This window comes from Anabrus simplex, chromosome 3, assembly GCF_040414725.1.
Source record: "Anabrus simplex isolate iqAnaSimp1 chromosome 3, ASM4041472v1, whole genome shotgun sequence".
NCBI classification, from domain to species: Eukaryota; Metazoa; Arthropoda; class Insecta; order Orthoptera; family Tettigoniidae; genus Anabrus; species Anabrus simplex.
The window spans coordinates 129,760,916-129,784,181 of NC_090267.1; the positions used below are offsets into that span (position 1 = coordinate 129,760,916).

General features: G+C 40.9%; 1 protein-coding gene across 1 annotated transcript in view; it reads right to left on the reverse strand.

Annotated features, from left to right (window-relative positions):
- The window catches only part of LOC136866693 (uncharacterized), a 145,150-nt gene that overhangs the window by 36,833 nt on the left and 85,051 nt on the right, over positions 1 to 23,266 (reverse strand). The gene's annotated exons all lie outside the window — the stretch shown is intronic.

The window sequence follows — 23,266 nt, forward strand, 5'->3', positions numbered from 1 at the left end:
GGAGTTCTTTTACATGCCAGTAAATTACCAACATGAGGCTGACATATTTGAGCACCTTCATACCACCGGACTGACCCAGGATCGAATCTGCCAAGTTAGGGTCCGAAGGCCAGCGCCTCAACCATCTGAGCCATTCAGCCCAGCAAGAAGATGAACTACTAATGGTAACGGACTTGACTGGAAACTATGTTCCATCTTCTGAAAGCTGGTTCTGGACTAAATGATTTTGACGAAGTGACAAAATTATATCAAGCCATCAGCACTGTTAAGAAACGGCTTTAATATTTTATGATGGGGCTCAAGTAGAAATAATCCTTAATAATGTTAGAAGGTTGTATGTTGAGTACTCAGTCTGAAGGCTGGTTGAATCCTCAACAGCTCTGCCATCAGCTGCCATAGATACCTAGGCATCAATGAAGAGGCATACCTGGGAATTGAGAAGTAATGTAGTTTCTCATTGCTTCCTCACCGAGTCAGCGATTGGCACCTGTTCTATATCAGTCTGTCAAGCTCACTGAAATTCACACACCAACCTACCGTATGAGCGAGTTTCTTCACATCATTCATAACAAGGACTGGCTGCTAAGGAACATCACTAACATTGTTTAAACCTCGGTACTTTCATACTGTCAAAACTAAGGACAAGACCGAGACAGGTCAATGGTAACAAATTTGTTCTCATTTATACCAGAAGATTACGTCTCGCCAGCACAGGCACATTAGAAGTTTAGTGTGAAAAAAAAATGATATAGCCCTTTATTCTTGTTAATAGAAAATTTGTTGAGCAAACTGAGATTACTGGAATCACTCTATTCCCCTCCCTGTTTCCCACTACCATTTCTAAATTTTACAACAGCTTGCTAGCGGCTGCTTGGCCGAGGAGGTAAAGGCGTGCTCAGTTCACCTGGAAGGACATAGGTTCAATTCCCCATCAGGAAGTCAAAAAATTTAAGAAACGAGATTTCCACTTCCGAAGGTGCATATGGCCCTGAGGTTAACTCAGCCTACACCAAAAATGAGCACCAGGTTAATTCCTGGGGGCAAAAAAGGCCAGGCGTAGAGCTAATCACTCTACCCCACCAAGTGCCGAGGTTAAAGGTAGTGGAAACCTTTACCTTCCACCACTCCAAGGGCCTTCATGGCTTGTATGGAGGGGGCTAACTAACAACATCTTGCTGTCAACATGCAAGTCTATGGCAATACTTTGAGTAGCCTAGCTTAGCTCACAGTTCAAACGTATCACTCTGCCTTCGGGTTCATCATTCCAACCTGTTTTCTACTCTTTTGAAAATAATGTTTCTAATGTTTCAATGCAAACCAGAATTGTTCACACTTGGTAACAAGGTTCGTTACAAGAGGTGGCAAAAACCTGTGAACAATGAAGGTTCCAGAATCTCCTCTCCCAATGTTAGCAACAAACTTATTAAAATAATTTACAATACTCTTGTACGGTTGCATCACTGCCACTGAACTCTGCTGATTCATGGCAACAAGTGAACCACTCGACAATAGGAAGAACACCACACAGCTGGTTCTTTGTTCGTATGCTCTCACTGTAACAGTGTGATTTACATAGTCTACTGAAGATGTTAACAAGAAATAGAGGAGAGGAATACACAAATTAATTTACTCAGTTCCACAGAACATAAAATTATTGCTCTAGTAAATATTCATCTAAAAGAAACCTCTGAATAAGTCCATTATCTAATGATAAAAGAACTGTAAATACATGGTACTACATTCACTGGCAAAAAGAACTAAATACTACGTATTTCTGAAAAAATGTAATGTCAGTCCATTTGAAACACAGTAAAAATCAAATAATATGACTTTACAACAAAATGGAAATGTATCATAATTGATAAAGATGGTTCACCTTGACAATCATAACAGTCCGCCAACACGAATTTGGAAGTGGCAAAGCCTGGAGCTCTGCAAGTTTTGTATGCAGTCCATTTGTCCACATGTTTTCAACACATTTCTATTGCCTCAGTAATGGGTATTACCACCTCTAGCCGCAGTTACAGCTGTGATTCGATCAAGTATGCTCAGGATGCAATCTCGAATGTTATCTTGTGGTATGAGCTCCCATTCTGCCTGGAGTGGAACCTGAAGTTGAGCCAGTGTGTCAGGGAAACGACTCCCAGCACGTCTCCCAGGCATATTCCAGACATGATCTATCGGGTTTAGGTCAGGACTATGAGCACACCACCATGCGCTCAATTCTGACTTTCATCCAGGTACTCACGTACACAAACGGTGATGTGTGGGCGAGCATTGTCATGCATCAGGATAAAGTTCTTGTCGATGACAGGTGCAAAAGGCACCAGGTGATCCAATAAACTTCTGGATGTATCGGTGAGCTGTCAGACTTCCATTCTCGACGAACACAAGCTCCGTGTGCACATCAGTGGTTATCCCAGTCCAGACCATCAGAGAGCCTCCATTGAACAGTGTCCTTGCAGAGAAAGTACAGGGTGAATAATGTTCCCCGAACCGGACGAGTTGGCCGTGCAGCTGTGAGCTCGCATCTGGGAGATAGTGGGTTCGAGCCCCACTGTCGGCAGCCCTGAAGATGGTTTGACGTGGTTTCCCATTTTCACACCAGGCAAATGCTGGGGCTGTACCTTACTTAACGTCACGGCTGCTTCCTACCCATTCCTAGGCCTTTCCTGTCCCATCGTCGCCATAAGACCTATCTGTGTCTGTGCGGAAAAAAAAAAAGTTCCCTGAATATTCTCCATACTCTCTTCCTCCCATCCGGTGCCCTCAAATGGAATGAAGATTCATCCATGAACAGCACTGAGCTCCACTGCTCCACAGTCCAATTTCGATGGGCGATGGCGAATTGCATCTGAGAGGCGCAGTGCTCATGTATAAGCAGAGGTCCTGTGGTGGACCTCTTGGTCTTTAAATCCACTTCATACAACCTTCTTCTTACTGTTCTTTCACTGATGTTCGTGCCCCATATTTGCTGCAAGCAATTTCTGGCTCCCACAGCTGTTGTGTGTCAATCATGAAGAACTTGCATGGCGAGAAAGCGATCATCGCGCTCAGTAGTGCTTTTCGTATAACCAGAACCGGGACTCCTGGTGTAGATATTGTCATCTCTGCATCTTTTAACAGTTCTGTACACGTTGGAACAAGACGTTCCTATAGCGTCTGCTGCATAGTGTATACTGCACCCATCCTCCACTAATTCTACGGCCCTTGCTGTGTTTTCATGTGAAAGAGCCATTATGACCTGATTTAGAAGCAGGACTAACTGTTATAGACAAGCTGTAATGTCCATAAAATTAAGCGGCAATAGAATTCACAGCAATGAAGCTTAAAGCAGCTGTTTGCAGTTATTCCTTTTAAATAATAATTTTTTTTTTATAATAAAAGTTTTATTCTTTTTAAAAGACGGGAAACGGCAGTATTGGTCTTGTGATTGTCACGATCAGTAACTTGTACATTTTTTTTTTTTTGCTAGGGGCTTTACGTCGCACCGACACAGATAGGTCTTATGGCGACGATGGGATAGGAAAGGCCTAGGAGTTGGAAGGAAGCGGCCGTGGCCTTAATTAAGGTACAGCCCCAGCATTCGCCTGGTGTGAAAATGGGAAACCACGGAAAACCATTTTCAGGGCTGCCGATAGTGGGATTCGAACCTACTATCTCCCGGATGCAAGCTCACAGCCGCACGCCTCTACGCGCATGGCCAACTCACCCGGTGTACAAATTATTGCACTAAAACTTCTCAAATGGACCAATTAACTTAAGATAGACTGCCATATTGTTATAATGTCATAACATTTAATTTATTCAAGGTTTCAAATGGACTAACATTAAATTTTGTCTGAAATATGTAGCGTTTTGCTTTGTTTGCCGCTGAGTGTATTTTCCAAGGACTAAAAAAAGGTTTTTTTAAAAAACAACACATGTTTTTCACATGCTGCAAAGGGGTAAAACAGGCAGAGTTTGGTATTTTTTGGAAAGAGATCAATGTGTATCCAATAGATAGAGTAAATCGGGAACTTTCATGCTTCAAATGTCTTTATCATCCACACATGATTAACAGAGTAGGTTATTAATGAACTTTAGGCATTGTATCAAAAAATGAGAATATAAAGGAATTGTACTTCAATCAATCAATCAATCAATACTGATCTGCATTTAGGGCAGTCGCCCAGATGGCAGATTCCCTATCTGTTGTTTTCCTAGCCTTTTCTTAAATGATTGCAAAGAAACTGGAAATTTACTGAACGTCTCCCTTGGTAAGTTATTCCAATCCCTCACTCCCCTTCCTATAAACGAATATTTGCCCCAATTTGTCCTCTTGAATTCCAACTTTATCTTCATATTATGATCTTTCCTACTTTTAAAGACACCATCCAAACTTATTCATCTACTGATGTCCTCCCACACCATCTCTCCACTGACAGCTCGGAACATACCACTTTGAAATTCCAATTCCAATTCTGAAATATACAGGATGGAAATAAAATTCTGATACACACACCTAGCTCCAATTTTGTGCCTATAAGCCATAATTATCTGAATTTTTCCAGACTCTTAACTAGAATTATTAATAATAATATTTCTAAGGAGGTTCTATCAATTAAACACAATTTAGATTCAGGTACAAAGCTTTCCCTCTATTTATGAACAAGTTTATATTTCTTAATGTGAATATTGCAATCTACTCTAATTCTCAAAATAATTACTTCGTGTAAAATTTTATACAAAAAGTAAGGTGCTAAAATTTGTTTCAAAATATGGATACCACTTGGCAAAGTATGGTATGAAACTCAAATCTCTGAAGTCTACATTTTAAAGTTTAGCTGTAGTCTAGCTGAGGGAATTAGTACTTTTTTAACCTGCTTCAAGAGTTGCAGTGTAACAAGGTATTGTGCCAATATAATAATTACTTCATGAAATAAGGAGGTAAATAAGCCCACTGGACAAAAAATTTGTCGCCCTTGCTTGCACACACAGATGGATCGCTAAGCATGTACAGACGGCACAACAAACGAGTCCTGCGCTCAATCACACGCACACTGTCTCTACGTCAGGATAAGGCAGCAGCGATGAGTGGGACATTGATATTTCAAGCGGACAGTATACGTCAACAAGGGCAGATGTAACGACGTGACAGAGTGGTAAAAAGGAGCAACTGTGTTTGGCAGTGCCCATGGTCATACGGTGCGTGAAGTTGCTGGATTTGTTGATGTTTCGCAGTGGACTGTTCAATGTGTCTACAAGCAGTGGTGTACTACATGTGGCCACGAAACACTTCATCAGAATTGTGGTCTGAAAAAAATCCTAACTGAGAGGGACCGGGGACAGCAGTTGCTGAAGTCTGTGAATGAGATCCATCCCAACCTTTTAGCAACAGAACATTGTGATGGGGACTGCATGCAATGAATATTTGGAGTCTGTCGCCTAGTAAGAGGCCATTGCTGATACAGGCATGTAAAGCTGTAAATCTGCAATGGGCCAGAAATCATCTAACGTGGACAGTAGCTGAATGGTGGAACGTAATGTGGTCTGATGAATCATGCTTTTACCTGTATTCCAATGATGCATGTCATCGAGTGCACTGAAAGCTAAATGAAGCATTTCATCCTGGATGTGTGCAAGGTCAGGTTCAAACCTAGGTGGGTCTCCCGGGTGTAGTGTACAAGCAGTTGCCGTCTCCTCCTGTCTTCATACATTGCATTCCCATTTGAGAATTCTCTCCCCTACATCTGATTTTACTTTCTCTATCCAGTGTTTCCTTGGCCTTCTGCTTGGTCTGTCACTGAGGTGACCACTAAGTGAACCAGCATGTTTATTTACACATTCTGGATGATCAGGTGTTGCTTTTCAGTCAACATCTGCGTGATGAGTACTCTACTGACACCTTGGTTTTTCAAGATGACAACAGCAAAGTTCAACGAGCTGGATGCACATGTGACTGGTTTTATTAACAATCCCCCACCCTATTACATCTTCATTGGTCTGCAAAATCACCTGACTTGAAGTCCATTGAAAATCTGTGGGATATGTTGGAACAGCGGGTAAAACACAGACATCAGCATCCCCGCAATTTGGTGGAATTGTGCGATCAAATCCTCAGTGAATGGCTTAACCCAGATGCAACATACCTGCAAAACCTTGTGGACTCACTTTCTAATAGAATCTAGGCAGTTATGAAGTCCAGACGCAGAGTTACACAGCATTAAATGATGCTTGTAATGATTTCTCCAGGGGTGACTAATTTTTTGTCTGGTGAGCTTATGGTGAATGTTTAATAAACGAAACAGACTGCAAGAAGAAAAAAAAAACAATGTTTCTCAAGTTTAAATTAACGTTTATCAAAGAGCTGGAAAATCTGTTGAAGTTATTGGCTATAATTCCACAAAAATCAACCCCTAAAACACTATCTGATCAAAAGTATCCAGAAAACTACTTGAAACAGTCTTCTAAGTGTACCTCAGATATACTGCCTAGTATCGTCTTTATTACTGCTCACAATCAGCAGGGGAGACTGTCTACCAGGTGTCAGAATATCTCTGGGTTAATGGCAGACCATTCTTCCTGCAGTGCTGTAGAGCAAGCTTAGTGACGGTGATGTAGTTCATGGGGTCTGGTGCGAAGTACCCATTCTAACTTATCCCAGAGGTGTTTCATAGGATTGAGATCAAGGCTCTGGGTTTGCCAGTCCTGTTCGAAAACCATCATCATCGTCATTTTCCAACTCCAGTTTCCCGGGTGTAGTGTACAAGCACTCGCCGTCTCCTCCTGTCTTCATACATTGCATTCCCATTTGAGAACTCTCTCCTCTATATCTGATTTTACTTTCTCTATCCAGTGTTTCCTTGGCCTTCTGCTTGGTCTTTTTCCTTGGAAAGTAAGGTCAAAATATTTTCTGGCAGGTCTTTTTACTGTTCATTCAGATAACGTGCCCATATCACTGAAGTATATGCTTCTTAAGCTGATAACAGGGACCTTAATGCCAGATACCTTCCTATTTTCTTAGTTCCTGATTTTATCCTTTCAAGTAGTATGATTCATAGTTACAATGAATCTCACTTCTGTGGCCTGAATTCTACTATATTCATTGTTTATCAGTCTACAGTGATGTGCATATACTGGGAAACTGGCAGCGAGCTGCTACAAGGGCAGCGGGGACATTGCATTGGCACAGGAGAGTTACGGCACAGTCCACTGTGCTCTCATACACTGTACGACTAGGTTGTATTCCTAGTTAGTCTAAGTTAACATAATGGAGGTTATTGTGGAAGGTTCAAAGCGGAGACTCCCGGCTTCTTTGTCGCTTCAACATGAATGGGAAGTATTGTATTTATTTATGTATGCTCAAGGGTTGGCAAAATGTTTAATTTATCACAAAGCCTTGAACCAATTGAAGACATTCAATCTAAAATTACATTGATTTGCCACTTGAATGATTTTTACAGAAGAAGATCTTTCAATCCCGTTTTTTAATTAAGTAACTAGTTCAGAGAGATTAGTAACCAAGGAATACCGATTCCCCTGCCCTCACTGTGATAAGCTGTTAAAATCACTGACGAGTAACGAAGTTATACTTCGTACATTCGCTCCATTGCAGAACCTAATATTAAAGTGCATCTCATTAATATTTTTACAGTACATACAGTACATATACTAAATGTCACAAACTGCTACCGATTCTGATAGCAAATGCCCAGAGGCTCAGTTCTGCCCAACGCCACTCAATTAACTGGCTGCCAATGTCCACACTGTGGTCAAATTTTTATTTGTGTACGTGGAGTGTCTATACACATTAATAGGTCTTGTCCAGTTATTCATAGAAATGTCCTAATAGAGAGACTATCGCAGCCATTGAAACAGTATAATGCTAGCTGTGAATCAACTTAAGGTACTACCACCAATGCCGAGCTACCCAATCCTACAACGTTGAGATGCAATGGCTTATTGGATATCATCCTAGATACGGCCCCATCTTTACAGATGCGCACATCACCTGTAGGCATTAACTCAAAAGGCCTGCATGAAGTCTCTCCAGAGACCATTTATTATCATTATTATTATTATTATTATTATTATTATTATTATTATTATTATTATTATTATTATTGTTACGGAGATATCCGTGGTAGGTAGAGGTGAAAGAAGGTGCGGGTGTGAATGGGTTTCAAGCTACGAATTTAACGTGCAATGTAAAATTAATTTAAAATTTAACTAGGTTATATTTTCTTTTCAAAAACAAGAGATAACAATCATAACAGGTACAGAGTAGCAAAAATGTAGGTACAATATTACTGGATTCGGGCTCAGTGCCCTTACTTCATAACTCTTGGGCAATCAGCCCCGCCTTACTCCAAAAAGAAAATTTTAGCCAAGGGGCAGAAAACCCCATTCATGCCCAGGAGCACTGGCTCCCAACATTACACATAAAGCCTGCACGAGGCATACAGAAACAAATTTCAAAGAGCGATCCGCTCTCAAAATTGTAAGCCTATCACAAGGCCACACCAAACTCTACCTTCAAGCTGTCCTTCTAAGGACGTATTCACAGGGGTAAAATACCCAACCTACGGAGGTCTATTACATGAAAAGAAGGTTCATTACATGACCTCTAAAATAACAATTTGAGAGGAGGCGAACTTGCACTCCTAATACACTTTGTTTTTAAAACCTAATCTGGCTCTGGACCACTAACGCAAGGGCTAATCCCATACTACAGAGGTGACTTAGAGAAGAACACTTTACATTACATAAACGAAGAATAGTTTGAGAAAATAAGTTCACCTCAAAACAAATGTGAGTGGGAGCTCGAGAGGGTAGCACTCTCTATCCCAATATGTAGCTTTACAAGAAAAAGATGAAAAGAGTAATTACATTTTAGGAAAAGGTTACATGATGGAAATGCTTCGAACCCGCCGCGAGTGTTAAACTGCCAACCTAGCAAGAAAAGAAGTTATTAATAGGCCAATACCTGGTGTTGAACGGCTGAAGAAGAAAGAGGCGCTTCCCGCCTCCTGCTATGTACTTAATACACTGAAAGATGGAACAGAAGTGGCCCGGAGACCCTAAAATCAGCAGTTTATATACTCTCGCGGAAGTTTCTAGGCGTTAGGGGAATGAAAACACCCGCCCACAATGTTTTTATTGGATAGGACCCCGCAATCGATTCAAGTTGGGGGAAGATACATCTGATTGGATAGAAATTAATTTAAGAAATTCGGGATTGGCTACATGCAAAACAAGGGGAAAGAGAGGGGTATACAGCCAACTTAAACAATAACAGAAAGAAATTTAGCAAAGAACAAACATTTGAAATAAAAATTTCTTCAACAAAATAGTTCTTTGACTCCGCACTAGGTTGCACTATTGTTGATCTTCAGTAGTGTCCTCTAGAAGAGAAAGTTCACACTTCTTACTTCAAGCTAAACAAAAACACATCAAAAGTGACACAGTTCAAAAACTCAAAATTTTCCACGTGGTGACATCTTCTGAGAAAGTAGAGAATTAATAGAATAGATAAAGTTCAACCTTCCTCCAGAAGAGGAGTTTCAACTGGCGCAACTTTTAAATAAACGGTGTAGAGGTGTACCGCCCGGTACAGACCTCCCCCCCCAAAAGTTCCTCCAGGGGTGACAGATGAAATCAGTTTGAAACAAGGTCCAAGTAATGATGTTGATACGAAGATAGATAGCAGAAGCATTTACAAGATTTCTTAATTCAGTTTAAAAATGTTGTTGTTGCAGGTGAATGAAAGTCTTTATGTTTGTAGAATTTGAATTACTGAAGATAAACTTTTAATACTTAAAGGTGAAGAAAATTTTGCAATGTCCACCAAATATTGTTGTTGAATTCCCAAGTGTAGTTATTGCTTATGGTGACTGTCCATGTAGTTGATGTAGATTGAGTCGGATGGCCAGACCGGCCGTTGCAGCTTGCGTCCAACGGAGGCCGCTCGGACCCCTCAAGTACCCTGAGATACCGCTCGCCCGCACTATGAGGGGAGCAGAGGTGTTGAAGTACGCCGCGCCCGCGGTGAACAGATACAGGCTGCGGGCATGTAGCAGGTCGTGCGCCGCACATCAGCCTTGGCCGGGAGGAGAGCTCCGGCTCGCCGTTCACATGTCGTCCTCGCTGGAGAGGAGGGGGCCCATCCCCCTCCCCAGTCGCTGCACGGCGCTGCGCGGCTGCGGGGGCGCTGAAACATTAAAGCTAGGCGGCAGAATTGTGTTGGACTATCATCTTCTTTGAGGGTACAGGCTTGTGGAGAGGTTGAGGGGCCAGCGGCGTGTAGATATCCATGGCATTTACTATAATGAAGCCACAGTGTAAGGTGGAGCAGGAGACGGGAGCGTGGTAATGGCCGTGGCAAGAACAGGATGGCAGTTTAACGGGTCGGGGCAGGTTTTACACAAGGCTTACATCTAAAACCAAAATATTACAGAAGGGGCAGAATGCCTTAAAAGTGAAACTCAAAAAAAAATATAACCTTCATATCCTTTCAAAATAATATGAAGCAAGTTAACACAGAAATTACACCGGTTTCACCTGGGACAGGTGAACTCTAAATATCCTCTCGGTGGCTGGATTACTTAGCAATAAGGTAACCGGCGTAAGAAAATCGAGAACGATACAAGGCCCATGAAATCTGGGGGCAAGCTTGCCCGCGGGAACAAAATTTTTGACCATAACCTGGTCACCTACCTTCAAAGTGGTGGGTCTCCGTCCACGATCATACCTTTCCCTAACCTTTTCATGAGACACTTTAAGATTGGCTTTAGCCTTCTTCCAAAGATCTTTAATGTTATCCAGATCTATTGTCTCGGGGAGAATGTCATTCAAAGACCAGAGGTTAGAGAGCGGCGAGTTGGGAACAAACTTGAACATCAAAGAAGCTGGAGTAAATTTGTGTGATTCATGGACCGCCGAATTCAAAGCAAAAGCTAACCAATGCAGGGACGTGTCCCACCTAGAATGATCTTCATGATGATAGGCAATAAGTGCGGACCTGAGATTACGGTTAACCCGTTCAGCCAGAGATGGTTGAGGGTAATAAGCGGAAGTAGTTACATGAGAGATGGACAAGTCAAAACAGAATTTACGAAATAAATTAGATGTAAAAGCCTTAGCATTATCAGATACAATGTATTGGCACGGACCAAAAGAAGCGAAAATAGAATTTAAGCAAGTAATGGTTGACTGAGCGGTAGCCAGCTTAGTCGGAAATAACCAGGAAAATCTTGTAAAACCATCTACACACACAAAGATGAACTTGTTGGCATTACCCTTTGACTGGGGGAAGGGTCCCACATAATCAATATACAGGCGTTCCATGGGGCGCGACGCTTGATGAGAAGACAAAAGGCCTACTTTAGTGGACATGGTGGGTTTACTGATCAAACAAGATTTACAAGCTTTTACAAGTTCCCGAATTTCACCGTCCATACCTTTCCATATGAACATTTCACGAATCTTTTCACGAGTTTTAAAGATTCCAAGATGCCCCCCCAATGGGGTCTCATGATAGTATTTGAAGATCATAGGTACAAGAACCGCTGGAACAACAACTTTCATCAACTTATCATGCCTCGAAGGGCAACATAAAACACCATTCCTCAGAACATAAGGGACGACATGTTCCCCAGAAGAAAGGGTTTCCATTATCGGAGCCAGCGTAGGATCTTCACGTTGGTATTTCTCAATATCCCTAAAAAGCATGGGAGCATCTGTTAAGATGGCATTAACACCAGATAGTATGGACTCAGAAGGTGATGAACTGTCGACCGGTTCGTGGGTCTCTACGTCGTTATGAAACATACGGCTGAGTCCATCAGCAACAACATTTTCGGTACCTCTGATATGTCTAACATCAAACTGGAAGGCGGAAATACGAATAGCCCAGCGGGCTATACGACCAGTACGACGCGGCCTACCTAAGACCCAGCTTAAGGCTTGATTATCTGTCTCCAGGTCGAATTTAACGTGTTCCAGATAGAGACGGAACTTTTCTAAGGCAAATAAGACTGCCAAACCTTCGAGCTCATAGATGGAATACTTGGCTTCTTGAGCCGACAATGTCCTAGACGCATAGGCGATGGGTCGCCTCCCTAGTTCAGTCTCTTGAAGAAGGACTGCAGCTACAGCTGACGACGACGCATCCGTTTGGACGATGAATTTCTTCGAGAAATCAGGCATAGCAAGTACAGGGGCATTACAGAGAGCTAATTTAAGATCTTCGAAAGCGGCTTGTTGAGAAGGTCCCCACTCGAATTTGATGCCTTTCCTACGAAGAAGGTTTAAGGGCGCCGCTCTATTAGCGAAGTTAGGAATAAACTTCCTGAAGAAATTCACCATACCAATGAATCTAGCGATACCTTTGATGTCCTTAGGAGGTTTAAAATCACGGATGGCCTGTGTTCTAGAATGATCGACAGCTACCCCATCGGGTGACACAATATGCCCTAGGAATGACATAGAGGGCTTAGCAAAGGCAACCTTGGACAACTTGACAGTTAACCCAGCCTTACGAAGGCGATTCAGAACTTCTCGCAGATGATCTAGATGTTCTTCAAAAGTCTCGGAAAATACGACGACATCATCCAAGTAGTGATATAAGTACTCAAATTTGATGTCGGAAAAGACCCTATCTAGTAGCCTAGTGAGCACAGCTGCCCCCGTGGGGAGCCCGAAAGGCACGCGGTTGTATTCGTATAAGTTCCAGTCCGTGGCAAACGCTGTAAGATGTTTAGACTCTTCGGCAAGGGGAATTTGATTATAGGCCTGATTCAAGTCCAAGATGGTGAAGAACTTGGCCTTACGAAACCATGAAAAGCAAGAATGAAGGTCGGGAAGGGGCACAGATTGCAACACCACCTTCCGATTGAGAGCCCTGTAATCAATGACAGGCCTGAAGCCTCCTTGGGGTTTCGGGACTAGAAAAATAGGCGAAGAATACGCTGACTTAGAGGGCCTAATAATACCATCCTTCAACATCTGATCGATGATTTCTTTCAGAGCCTTCATTTTAGGTGGAGATAGCCTATACGGTGGAAAACGGACAGGAATCGAATCCGTGACCTCAATTTTGTATTCAATAAGGTCAGTAACACCAAGAGTATCAGAGAACACCTCGGGAAACGACTGACACAGTTTCCGAATACTATCAGCCTGCTCCTCAGGTAGATGTCTAAGGTCTAACAACATCTCATCCTGGGTAGGCGAAATAGATGAACATGATACAGAATTACACTTTAACAAGGGAATTCTACAATTGGACGCAAATTTGAATGTGCACGACCTACTCTGGAGATCGAGCACCAGACCAGTGTGAGAAATGAAGTCCGCTCCCAATATGATGGGGCAAGACAAGTGCTTAGCCACAAACAGTTTGATTTTCCATGTAAATTTAAAAATACGAATTTTGACCAGTACGGAACCTAGAATTTCTAATGGCGATGAATTAGCCGAAACATATTGAATAAGAGCTGAGACATGGTCAGGTAGTTTACAAACAGATTTCAATTTAGAATACCATTCAGCCGAAATAATCGAACAAACACTGCCTGAATCTAAAAGAGCTGTTATAGGCTCGTTATTTAACTCAATCTTAAGAAAAGGAACAGGTGCGGGGGTATCCGCCGCAATCCTAAGACATTCTTTAGGGCATTCAAAAGATGAATTTGAAGGCTGATTGTTCTCTGCATTTACAACCTGTTTACTAGGGGCTGAGTCTCGGGAAGATGGATTAGTCGACTCAGCCGATGCCACTAGTCACTTTTTATTATTGGCATAGGTGGAATTTGCACCAGAAGTTGAGCAGGAGGGGGTGCTATTTGAGTTTGGGCAATTCTTGGCGATATGTGAGAAGGCCCCACACTTAAAACAGCCTTGTGATGACCCTGCTCCATTCCTTGTCCCACTTGACTTGATCAGAGGACACTTATTCCGCAGATGGTCAGGCGACCCGCACGCATAACATTTACGGGGATTGACTGGTCGGCGAGGTGGAGGCCGAGTGTTACTAAAGGAAGGCGGGGGTTCTTTCGCGACACGCAAAGAATCGGCGTATCTAACTCCTTCCGCTGAGACGGCCAATGCTTCAAGTTCAGAGAAGGTTTGCGGACACGCCGCGAAACACAAATATGACCTGTAGGATGGCGAAATACCTTCTACAATAGCCTGCACAATCTGATCCTCAGGGAAGTGGAGAGCAAACACCCTAGTATAAAACTTAATATCTTGGATGAAGTCTGCCAGGTTTTCATCCAAGCGCTGTACCCGATAATAGTATTTCTGAATAAGAGATGACCTCGCGCGGGCAGGAATAAAATTTGCAAGCAGATGTGCATGGAAATCTTCGATAGATGACTGTTCAGCTATGGCTCTTACTATTTTATCTGAGAGAACCCCAATAGCATAAGGATAGATAATTTGCAAAATTTGACATGGGGAAAGAGAAAACACAAGGGCATGATCCTGAAATTCCACTAGAAATCTTAAAAATGAAATTACGTCACTGGTGGTATTAACGGAAAACTTAGATATACCTCTGAGCAACATTGCCAATGGATGAGGCAAGCTGCTAAACCCGGGCGACATAGTAGGTAAAGGTTTCAATGGCAAGGAAGTTAATTCAGCACGTACATTGTTCAACGATGTGCGGCGTTCAGACTCGTTGTCCAATGGGGCAGAGATAGTTTGAGCAGCAACGGTTATCCTATTGCCTTCTCCCTTAGCAGGTTCTTCCTCACTACTTACATTCACTATGGTGGGCTGATCAGATTTGGGAGGAACTTCCCCAGTTAACAATTGAGTGACTTTACTAGACAATTCAGAGATAGTTTCAAGGAGCGTATTAGCTTGCTTCCTCTGAACGTCATTCACCTTCAGAGACAACAGATCATTAACTCTATTTGAAAAGTGATATAATCTGCCTTGCACACGCTTAATTTGGTTAGGAGACGGATCATTTTCATCAAAAAAACTAACTACGGAAGCTAGCCCAGTAATATTCTCCGTGATCGTGGAAAGAGAGTCGTCAATTTCTTTCTCTCCCAAATTGGGGATGGAAATGGGCAAATCAAGGGACTCTCTAAGCTTGTTAGTGTCTATTGCAACCGTGCCTCCAGATTGAACGTTTCTGATAGTTAACTCGTATATCAACTCCTCTTTGCGCAAATAGTTAAGGAGGAGAACATCGCGAGGGCCGGACATGATGACAGAACAATTTTTAAAAAAACTCAAAAAATTCCAGCAACTGAGAAAATTGTTAGAGTTTGAATTAAAGCAATGTTTAGCCGTCAAAAGGGGCTAAATTGAGACCCATTCAACCACGCTCTGCTACCACTTGTTACGGAGATATCCGTGGTAGGTAGAGGTGAAAGAAGGTGCGGGTGTGAATGGGTTTCAAGCTACGAATTTAACGTGCAATGTAAAATTAATTTAAAATTTAACTAGGTTATATTTTCTTTTCAAAAACAAGAGATAACAATCATAACAGGTACAGAGTAGCAAAAATGTAGGTACAATATTACTGGATTCGGGCTCAGTGCCCTTACTTCATAACTCTTGGGCAATCAGCCCCGCCTTACTCCAAAAAGAAAATTTTAGCCAAGGGGCAGAAAACCCCATTCATGCCCAGGAGCACTGGCTCCCAACATTACACATAAAGCCTGCACGAGGCATACAGAAACAAATTTCAAAGAGCGATCCGCTCTCAAAATTGTAAGCCTATCACAAGGCCACACCAAACTCTACCTTCAAGCTGTCCTTCTAAGGACGTATTCACAGGGGTAAAATACCCAACCTACGGAGGTCTATTACATGAAAAGAAGGTTCATTACATGACCTCTAAAATAACAATTTGAGAGGAGGCGAACTTGCACTCCTAATACACTTTGTTTTTAAAACCTAATCTGGCTCTGGACCACTAACGCAAGGGCTAATCCCATACTACAGAGGTGACTTAGAGAAGAACACTTTACATTACATAAACGAAGAATAGTTTGAGAAAATAAGTTCACCTCAAAACAAATGTGAGTGGGAGCTCGAGAGGGTAGCACTCTCTATCCCAATATGTAGCTTTACAAGAAAAAGATGAAAAGAGTAATTACATTTTAGGAAAAGGTTACATGATGGAAATGCTTCGAACCCGCCGCGAGTGTTAAACTGCCAACCTAGCAAGAAAAGAAGTTATTAATAGGCCAATACCTGGTGTTGAACGGCTGAAGAAGAAAGAGGCGCTTCCCGCCTCCTGCTATGTACTTAATACACTGAAAGATGGAACAGAAGTGGCCCGGAGACCCTAAAATCAGCAGTTTATATACTCTCGCGGAAGTTTCTAGGCGTTAGGGGAATGAAAACACCCGCCCACAATGTTTTTATTGGATAGGACCCCGCAATCGATTCAAGTTGGGGGAAGATACATCTGATTGGATAGAAATTAATTTAAGAAATTCGGGATTGGCTACATGCAAAACAAGGGGAAAGAGAGGGGTATACAGCCAACTTAAACAATAACAGAAAGAAATTTAGCAAAGAACAAACATTTGAAATAAAAATTTCTTCAACAAAATAGTTCTTTGACTCCGCACTAGGTTGCACTATTGTTGATCTTCAGTAGTGTCCTCTAGAAGAGAAAGTTCACACTTCTTACTTCAAGCTAAACAAAAACACATCAAAAGTGACACAGTTCAAAAACTCAAAATTTTCCACGTGGTGACATCTTCTGAGAAAGTAGAGAATTAATAGAATAGATAAAGTTCAACCTTCCTCCAGAAGAGGAGTTTCAACTGGCGCAACTTTTAAATAAACGGTGTAGAGGTGTACCGCCCGGTACAATTATTATTACCTTCTTCGAATGGGCCAACTATGCTTATCCTTCTTTCTTCCTTCCTTCTTCGAATGAGCCAACTATGAACATCGGAGATTAACTAAAATGGTTTTCAGTTAACAACGGATTGGTTTCATGTTCTCAAGAGCCTTCTTCCTAGCCCATACATCCTTCATTTTCTGGCTTTGTAGTTGTTAAGCTGCTTCTGGTTTCTTTGGTCTCTGTCCTTTCTTATGTTTAATCTGTGGGTCTTCATTTAACATTTTCTGGAAAGTTTGTCTATCCTGGATATGGGATTCAGAGATGTTGAAGGTTTGAAGATCTTGTTTAACTTGCTTGTACCACAGTGCTGATGTTTTCTTGCAGGAGCTGGCTCTGTGGATGACAGTCTTGACTCATTCATTCTCTCAAGATATCCATAGAAGTGGAAGCATCTCTTGATGATGGTGTCCAATAGAGGTTCTTGCTTTAGGTATAGATCATCGTTGGGCTTGAGGTACCTTTCTCCATTTATGATCCTTCGGCCTAAGATCTTTCTCAAGATAGTTACTTCCCTGACCTCTAGTTGAGTTTTTCTCCTTTGGTGGTTAGGGTTTCAGCTACATAGAGGACCTCAGGTCTGATTACAGTGTTAAAGTGTCTTAATTTTGCATTGATGGATATGGATTTCTTCTGGTAAACTTTTCTGTACTGATTGTATGCAATATCCAGTTTCCTAATCCTTTCTTCGAATGCTTTGTTGGTCTTGAGGTCTTCGCTGATCCATTACTCCAAATACAGTATTTAAATTCTCTGACTTTACAGACCCTGTTGCAGGGAAGAAGGTATTCTGGTGCAGATTTCCACGTAAGACAACTGAAATCCAGTCTTGGAGGCTATGGATTGAAGGGTATTTATCTGGTCTATTGCTGTTTTAATCGAATCTGCTACATCATCTGTGACTGCGATACAATCCACTCGGGAATTGATTTTGAGTTTCCTGTTTATTTCTCTTAGACCTGTTTCAGAGTGTGTTTTCCTCCATTCTCAGATTATTTATTCTAATACACAATTAAACAATATGGGTGAGACTCCATCTCCCTGCCTTACTCCTGTTTAAGAGGGTCACAGATTTTTCCTCTGAACTTGACTTTAGATAGGGTGCTTGTTAGGGTGTACTCGACGATGTTTAATGTCTTATGATCAAGCCAGAGTACTTGCAGGATACTGAATAGAACCGCTCTATCAACAGAGTCGTAAGCTTTTTTAAAGTCAATAAATGTGATTATGAAATTTGTATACTGTTTCTTAGTCTGCATAATAATGGACTAAAGGTTATGTCAGTCATAACAGGCTATAATGAATATCAAATTGATCTTTATTGGAGTTGCTACTGAACACTGTTTTCCATTTGAGAAAGTGTATTTAAATATAATAATGATAATGACATTAATAATAATAATAATAATAATAATAATAATAATAATGATAATAATAATAATAATAATAATAATAATAATAATAATAATAATAATAATAATAATAATTTATCAAATGGGAGGACAGCAATCCAAATTCAAGGACCTTTATCCCAAAGCTGAGATTAAATCACAGTACAAAACAGATTACTAAAGATGTTAACCAATATCTGCCATCATTTCTTGATAAAGTAGAAAACCTTACACTACAGACTCTCATCTACTCATATACTGCGCGCCTGTTACTGTGTTAACACTCCACAACCAGATTCCCAGTGACCAAAACTTTAACCCCAGTACGAAAATAATTCCTCAGTGGGAACGATGGATAAATAATAACATGTATTTAAATCTTCAAGACATCTTGAAGACATAGTTTTTTTTATATGCTTTGTCTATCAGGCAGCCTTTAAGTTAAGGAAACAATCAAATTTAAAAAATTAAGTAAATAAGGTAGAAAACCTGTCACAAAGGGGAGGGCCAAAATTGGCTGCTGCCATTTCTAGAAGTTTTAAAAAAAATCTTTCATTTGAAACATTAAACAACAGATCTTGATACAAGTACTATAATTAATAATAATATTTTTCCCTCTAACATGCAGGGAAGATTGATATTTTCAGTCAAGCGACTAAGAAGCTATTATATAGGTAACATTCCAAGGCCACAAATTTTGTGCAGCCCTCAAAAATTCAAAGTATTTTTGGATATATGTAGAGTTTTATAAAAGGAGACTTACAATATGCAAAGCAGGCAGCATGAAATTAATTCATAGCAATAAATCTATACCAAGGAAGGGGAAATATGCATAACCATGCCACAGTGAGTTGAAATCAGGATTCATTCCAAGAACCACTAATTATGTGGCTCAAGCATTCAAGGAATTGAACAGCACTCCTGACAGGCAGAAAATGTAATGTTTTACCTTCGAGATGGTCTATTTTTGTGACTGTCATACCATATGCCAGTGGACCCTTTAGGAACAACATTCATCCCAGCTGTCTGAGATGAAACTGATTGGATTCTCAGTTTTGAATCTCGTCCTGAGGATGCAAGTTTGCGATTTCTATGAAATACAGAGATAAACACAAGTCTTACTCATTACTTTAAAGGGCAGAGACTTTAATATTTAGAATCAGAGACCAATCTCACCATGCCTTCAGAGAACCCCTAAAGTTTAATTCCCTTGCAACATCCCGAGTAAGCATGTTTTCACTAATAATTGAGAAATGAATGTGTGGATGGTTTGGATTAGTTAGTGTTTTGCCATTACAAAACATGTCCACTTGCAAACAAGCATTTGACAAAGATTTTATAGAATTTAGGACTGACTAGTACAAGAGCAATTTTATTTTATTTTCAATAGCATCCTTTTCCTAAAACTTTGCTAAAGAATGGTTAAAAGCATGGTTAAAAGCAAGTTGTGGTGAGTAAGGATATATGGAAAATGGTAAATAAAAATGTAAACAGCCTATGGGATGAGTTTAAAGCAATTTTTGAGGAGTGTAAAAACAGGCATCTTTAAAGGTGGTAAGGAATGGTAAAGATTCCCCAGAGAAAGAGAGATTAAGGAGGAGTAGCAAGAAGAAAAGAAATAGAGTTAGGAAAGGTTATGAATGTGAGGAGAGATTGAAGGAACTTGAGAGGAAATTGCATTTAGTGAAGAAGTTGGCCAAGGATAATGTGATGGCAAGCATTACTGGCAGTCATATGAATTTTCGTGAAAAATGGAAGGGGAGTAACAGGTTCAAGGAAGGATATTCCAGAAATCATTAAAGAACAAGGGGAAGTAGAAAGAAAGCAGAAGTATTCAGTCAGCAGTATTTACACATTGTTGGATATAAAATTATGTCCAGATAGAGAAGATGAGGCCGGCCCTGCGCTGTAGTGGGTAGCATGCCAGCCTCTTACTCGGAGACCCTGGGTTCGATTCCTGGCCAGGTCAGGGACTTTTACCTGCATCTGAGGGCTGGTCTGAGGTCCACTCGGCCTACGTGATTACAATTGAGGAGCTATTGACGGTGAGATAGTGGCCCCGGTCTAGACAGACAAGAATAACGGCCGAGAGGATCCGTCGTGCTGAACACACGAAACCTCGTAATCTGCAGGCCTTCAGGCTGAGCAGCGGTCGCTTGGTAGGCTATGGCCCTTCGGGGCTGTTGCGCCATGGGGTTTGGTTTTGTTTTAGAGGGGATGAGTAATACCAGTGAAGTACTGAAATATACGTATGATAAAGATATTTACACAAAAAAAAAAAAAAAAAAAAAAACATTGAAAACAAGAAAATCAGCTGTAATCGATAAGATTTATAGGCAATGGTTTGGAATATATTGCAATACATGAAGTATTTATTCAAATACTGTTTGAAGGAGCTATTAAAAAAAAAAAAAGAATGGGGAGCTGTTACAATAGCCCCAGTCTACAAGGGAGAGGAAATCTTAAAAGTGCAGGCCAGTCAGCTTGAAGTGTTGAATGAAAACTCTGGGAAAGCATTCTCTCTGATTATACTACACACATTTGCAAAATTACTAACTGGTTTGACAGAAGGCAGTTCAGGTTTGAAAGGTTATGCCAGTGAGGCTAAACTTGTAGAATTCCAGCAAGTTATAGATTCAGAAGGTCAAATAAATGGACTTCATTGCTGCTGACTTATCCAGTGCTTTTGATAGGGTAAATCATGGGATACTACTGATGACAATGAGGGATATTGGACTCGACAAACGAGAGACTACGCTCAACATTTAGAAAACAGAACTTAGAGAATTAGTAGGTGAAGAAGCATTATCTGATCCTGTAATGATTAAGAGGGGGGTTCCGCAAGGCAGTATTATTAGATCTTTATGTTTTCTTATACATATAAATGATGTGAGTAAAGAACTGGAATCACAGATAACGATTTTTGGAAATGATGTTCTACTGTATAGAACAATAAATAGGTTACAGGACTGAGTGACTGCAAACAGACATTGACAATGTTGAGAGATGGACAGCAAACAATGGTATGATGGTAAATATGGTGAAAAATTGAGCTGCAAGTTTCACCAAGAGGAAACGTTCTCTCAGTTTTAATTACTGTGTTGATGGGGGTGAAAATGTAAGGAAAAATCTTCATTGGGGATATTGAAAATAAAGGTTACAGAACTCTTCATATAGTTGTGAGGGAATTTGAGGGCTGTAATAAGGATGTAGAGGAGAGGGTGTATAAGTCACTGGTAAGACCCCAATTAGACTGTGGTTCCAGTGTTGGGACCCTAACCTGAATGACTTGATTCGAGAACTGGACTTCTTTTTTCTTTTTTTTACAAGTTGCTTTACGTCGCACCAACACATGCAAGTCTTATGGCGACCGTAGGATAGGAAAGAGCTAGGAGTGGGAAGGAAGCGGTCGTGGCCTTAACTAAGGTACAGGAGTGCAAGAACTGGAAAAGATCTAAAGGAAAGCAGCACAATTCGTTCTGGGTGATTTCCCACAAAGAACCGTGTTACAAAACAATGCTGCAAACATTGGGCTGGGAAGATTTGGGAATAACAGCTTAACTAAGCAGTATGTTCTGAGTTGTCAGCAGAGGGGCGGCATGAAATGACCTTAGAAGAAGTATAAGCTCAAATGGAGTTTGTAAAATTAGGAAAGGTTATAAAGATAAGGAAGGGGAATTAAACACTGGAATAATTTCCTAAAGGAGATGTTTGATAAAAATCTCCGACTCTTTTGAAATCATTTAAGAAAAGACTAGGTAAACAAGCAATAGGGAATCATCTGCCACTTGGGCAACAGCCGCATATGCAGGTCAGTATCGACTGGTTGATAGAAGAGAAACATGAATTCTTAAGGCACATTCCCTCGTAGGACTTGAAAGGTGATCATGTAAAAGAATGCTCTGGACCATTTTGGTGGACTTGATTACTAAAATGGAAATGCTAAGAATATCAGGCATACACACGCAGGTGCTAACAACTATTAAACATAGGAGAAACTGTCATATTTTGGACACATGCTGGGAGCACAAAAATACCACCTTCTCCGTATCATACTCTAAAAGGATAGGAGGTCATCATGGAGTCGGTAGGAGACTAACATCTTGGCTACAGAAAGTAATCGTCGCCATAAGACCTATCTGTGTTGGTGCGACGTAAAGCAAATAACAAGAAGAACAGAAGGTACTTGTCTCGAGTGGTGTTAAAGCAATAGAGCAGATTTTCAGTATCGCAAGAAATGACACACATTAACCACATTCGTTGCTAATGTTGGGTAGACCCGATAGGACACGTTGAAGAAGCAGCAGGATTCTTCTACAGGTTTTCTTTCCTCTGGATTTTATAAACTGACGTGTTGAGTATCTGTAACTTGGGCCTGCACTGGTGGTCTTAAACATCAACAAAATAAGGAGAGAATTACAGGAGTAAGCCCAGATCCAGTGTTCATTTCTTACCCCTTTGTAATCCTGCGAGGGAGTTACACAGGCTCAAGTTGAGCTTTGAATGAAAAGAGAAATGTACCATATATTCTTCCTCACTGACCTCATTAGCCAAGGTCAATACTAACATCTCTACTGTCAGACTGTCCTTTCATATGATTAACATTCAAGATTTCACCAAAGATGTATCTGGCATCCTCTGAACCCTAAAGTACCATTACTATCTGAACCATATATTATGATCCTAGTATTATGAGTGAGGAAGAAAGTGTGACTTTTGCTTTTCACTTTCTAGTCAGGTTGGATCAGATGATACCTAGTTTGTAGACCAGTGCAAGGACAAATGAGTCCCAATCTCAATGGCAGCAGCTGGCTATCACATGATAGCATATGCACAACCGAAGAGATTTTATTTGACTGCTATGTATTTTAAACTGGTATTTTATGCAACAGTTATTGAGAACATAATACCAACCATATATGTTTTATTAAATTAAAACTGCTACTATCTATTAAGAAGCCATCAAGAAAATTTCTTCTGCTGTGCATACAGTGTGGTATAACGTTGAAAG